The sequence below is a fragment of the Lepus europaeus genome, chromosome X (assembly GCF_033115175.1).
Source record: "Lepus europaeus isolate LE1 chromosome X, mLepTim1.pri, whole genome shotgun sequence".
NCBI lineage: Eukaryota > Metazoa > Chordata > Mammalia > Lagomorpha > Leporidae > Lepus > Lepus europaeus.
Window position 1 is genome coordinate 21843477 of NC_084850.1, and position 4458 is coordinate 21847934.

The 4458-nt window shown below is 45.1% G+C and overlaps 1 pseudogene; it reads left to right on the forward strand.

The window, feature by feature from the left end:
* Positions 1-3963: 3963 nt before the first annotated feature.
* Positions 3964-4064, forward strand: LOC133753839 (U2 spliceosomal RNA; annotated as a pseudogene).
* The last annotated feature ends 394 nt before the right edge of the window (positions 4065-4458 follow it).

Genomic DNA, 4458 nt, shown 5'->3' on the forward strand with positions numbered 1-4458 from the left:
ATCGGCGCCCATATGGGTTGCTGGTGCTGCAGGCCGCAGCTTTAACCTGCTGCGCCACAGCGCTGGCCCCAGTAGAGTCTTAAAATAACTACAAACCTGTCAGGTGGATGCTGATGCTTTCTTGGCAAGTTTATGTCTTCTGGTTTTCATGCAGTCAGTGACATCATTGTTCCCTATGAGTGGATAAAAAATGATGACAAATGTTTTATGCACATTATACTTTATCATCAACATTCCTGAGAAACAAATATATAATTCTTCATGAATTAATCACTTTAATTTTCAAAGTTATGTGATGAAAGAGTTGATTGAAAGATTTTTAAAAAGCTTACCAAGGGGGCCGGCGCCGTGGCTCACTTGGTTAATCCTCCACCTGTGGTGCCGGCATCCCATATGGGCGCCGGGTTCTAGTCCCAGTTGCTCCTCTTCCAGTCCAGCTCTCTGCTGTGGCCCAGGAAGGCAGTGGAGGATGGCCCAAGTGCTTGGGCCCTGCATCCATGTGGGAGACCAGGGGGAAGCACCTGGCTCCTGGCTTTGGATCGGCATCGCTCCAGCCGTGGCGGCCATTTGGGGGGGTGAGCCGACGGAAGGAAGACCTTTCTCTCTGTCTCTCCCTGTCACTGTCTAACCCCTTCAAAAAAAAAATCATTACCAAACAGTAAAATAATGAACAGTAGATTTGCTTTGTACAATGAATGCCACAACCATGGTACCAAGAGCTCTCAGACTACTCACCACACAGTCTATGGCAGGACTTTTCTGCCTTTAGTTCCAGAATATATTTTACGGACATGGTAGCTTCTTGTATCTTGCAGGCTTTGGCATGGATACAAGTGGCTGGTACAGCAGATATTCAGCAAGAGACACAATGGTGATTAGAAAATGTCAGTTTGTCCCTGACTCCTAGTGTCTTGGCGTGCCTGCTTTGTTATCAGTGAATGCCTTGCGTACTATCCTTGAGAGGGAGGCATTAGTTAGGTTGTATTTGGGAAAGATTTCGAAAGGAGAGCGGGCTATCACTGGTTGTTTTTAGGTTAAATACTGTGTGACTATTACTTCATAAACTATGTTGGAAAATGAAAAAATCTGGGATATGTGCTAAACTGGACAAAACTCTGGAATAGCAGACATAAATCAGAACTGTCCTAGGCAAACTAAGATGTATAGTCCTCCTACAATGGAATAAGGCTAAAGGATATGTTCAAGTTCTGCTCATAGCAGCTTTAAACTGCAGTAGTTCAATCTCTGGATACAATTTTCTTCCTCTCCAGTTCTTTCTGGCTATTCTAAATGTGCTTCAGACTCATGGGTACCTCCAATTGTATGGTCAACCACCCTACTGCTGGCTTTTCTTACTTTCCAGTTCCTTGGGAATCTCATCTGAGCCTCTCTCTTCCCAACTCCCTCAGTTGGATACAGCTCCTTTGCACCCTTCTGATTCTGCTCTGCCAAGATGCCTAAGACACACCCTGGCTCAACCCCAGAACCTGTTTTGTCTACTGCTACTACAGTGCTGATTGCTGCTGGGAAAAAAATCCAGCCATGGAGATTGGTATCTCTACAGAGTCATGGTCTCCCTACTCAACTGGGCCCTAACCACTCCTCCACAATATTTTACACACCCTCGGTCAGCTCCCCTTCTTATTCCCCTGAGTAAGGTCCTAAACATTTATCCTCATTCACCCCCTGCTATCCACACTCAAATATGACTTAACCCATTGACTTATGAAGAGGCTGAAGGACTGAGCCACGATCAACATCAATTTCCTTCCATCTGTTAGGTAGGAAGTCAGTTATGAGCTTATGTGTGTGTGACAGGCCTAAACAGAAGACATCTATATGCATCTGCATCTCAAAGTCATCCTAACAATGTTTCAGGGGAAGCCCAGATTTCGCATCCTGCCTGCCCTGCCCCCTTCTACCTGATAACCTGCCAGGTGGAGGCCCTCACCCCTCCTGCTTCCTGCCTGATAAATCTTCCACAATCTCCCAGGTGCAGCCCAGCATCTGCATCTCAAACACCCTGCTCCCTTCCTCTGGTTTGATAACATTTGCATCCATAAAGTCCTTTGTTTCAGACCTTCAAGAGAAGTTTTTCTATTTACATCCAAAAAGCCCTTTGTTCCAAGAGGAGCAGAGGTGGGGAAGCAAGACCCATCTCCTTAAAACCCCCAGCCTCAACTGGACTGTGCGCTCAGCTCTCTGCATCTTTGCTGAGTTGCCCGCCTGGCCTGGCCAGGCCAGGTGTACTCTCCACTCACCCATGCAGCCCCCCCCCCAGTCTGAGGGACTGGGCACTCTCTCTCAGGTCCTGTCTGGAGAGGTGCCCATCCGTCCTTACAGATGTTCCTTCTTAATAAACCTTGCTATTTTACCTCCCACTACTCTCTGTCTCACGCCTGAATTCTTTCTTGCGCGAAGACAAGAACCCTGCAATTTCTCCGGTAACACATCCACATGTACACTTCTACCTCCTTCCCCAAGGCCCAGAGGTAAGAAGTCCACCCTCTGGCCAGCAGATCCATCTGTGCCTGGGATGCCATCACCTTTGGCACTTTTCTCCCAAATAGCTACTTCTGTTCATCAATAGCTTCGGTTTCTTCTTCCTTCATTTTCTCCTCAGGCTTAAAGACAGACTCAAATTTCTCCTATTCTAGAAATGAATAAGTAAACGAATAATTGAATGAATGAACATGTTTAAAGTCCTTCCTCTGTTAAAAAACTAGCTTCTTTTTTTTAAGATTTACTTATTTATTTATTTGAAAGTCAGAGTTACACAGAGAGAGAAGGAGAGGCAGAGAGAGGGAGGGGTCTTCCATCTGCTGGTTCACTCCCCACTTGGCCACAATGGCCGAGCTGCGCAGATCCGAAGCCAGGAGCCAGGAGCTTCCTCTGGGTCTCCCACGTGGGTACAGGGGCCCAAGGACTTGGGCCATGTTTCACTGCTTTCCCAGGCCATACCAGAGAGCTGGATCGGAAGTGGAGCAGCCGGGACTAGAACTGGCACCCATATGAGATGCTGGCACTGCAGGCGGCAGCTTTACCCACTACGCCACAGCGGCCCCGACAATTAGCTCCTTGAGTGTCCATACTTGCTGTATCCACTTCCTCACTTCCTGTTTCCTCCTCAAACTCACTGCTGTTTGTTTTCTGCACCCTTGATTATATAGAAACAATTGGCAAGGAACACCATTGACTGCCATTTTGCCAAATCCAACGGATACTATTTTTGCCTTACATAACTGTCCTTTGTATTGCATTTGATATAATTTATCGCTGTGATCTTGAATCTATTTCTTTGGCTTTTGGGACACCACCTTTTTGAGTATCCTACTTCCCCTATTTTTTGAAAAAAAATTTTTTTTTGCTTATTTGAAAAATATAGAGACAGAGAGACAGCACCAAACATAGAGAAGTCTCCCATCTTCTGGTTCACTCCCCAAATGCCCACAACAGCCAGATGGTTACACCGCTAACAGCCAGATGTTAACACTGGGGAAGGGAAGTTATACTGTGAAGACATGCTAGAAAAAAATATGGGAAGTGGGATATTCAGCACAGCGGTTAAGACGCCACTGGATTCAACTGCCTGAGTTCAAGCCCTGGCTCTATTTCTGATTCCAGCTTCCTGCTCACGTGCACCCTGGAGGCAGCAGGTGATGGCTCTAGTAATTGGGTCCCTGCCCCCGACGTGGGAGGTCTGGACTGAGTTTCTGGCTCCTGGATCCTGGCTGTTCTGGGCCTTTGACGGAATGAACCAGTGGATAGAAGAACTCTCTCCATTTCTGTCTCTGCCTTTCAAACAAATGAATAAATATTTTAAAAATAATTATGATGGTAAAAATAGTATCTCCTAACAAGGTTTTTTTTTTAAAGTATGGTTTAAAACAAAGTTTAAAGTTTAAGTAATGTTATCTATCATTACTTAGTATATGTATACGCATATTCAAATTTGCATATTTAATCGCTTCTCGGCCTTTTGGCTAAGATCAAGTGCAAATTTGCATATTTAAATATGCATATATTCAGGTATATTAATCTTTTTTCTTAAAGAGAAACCTCATGAGTACAATGGAGGGAACTGGTGGCTCATGAAGAAAAGAAGTTGAATATGCATCAAATATCAGTTCGCTGTCAATGTGAGGCAATAAAGAATTTTTCTACATAAAAAGCAGAGTTTTTGCCTCCCCTTGCTTCAATTTGTACTTCTCAAAAGATCTGTTCCCTTTTGTGCTTCTGTGCTGCATCTGAGTATTCTGCTACAGACAATTATAGCTAAAGCAACGGACAAAACAGTGAGAACAGCAAGGGTTCCTCACCTCTAGAGAAGCTAATATCCCTAAGGTCGTGCTACCATCTGCTGTGGTCTTCAGGAAGCCTTGTTACTCTGGTTATCAATCCAGCCAAGGGTGTCGCTAGTTGGCGTTCTCGGTTGGTTACCTGTTCTGATCTGATATA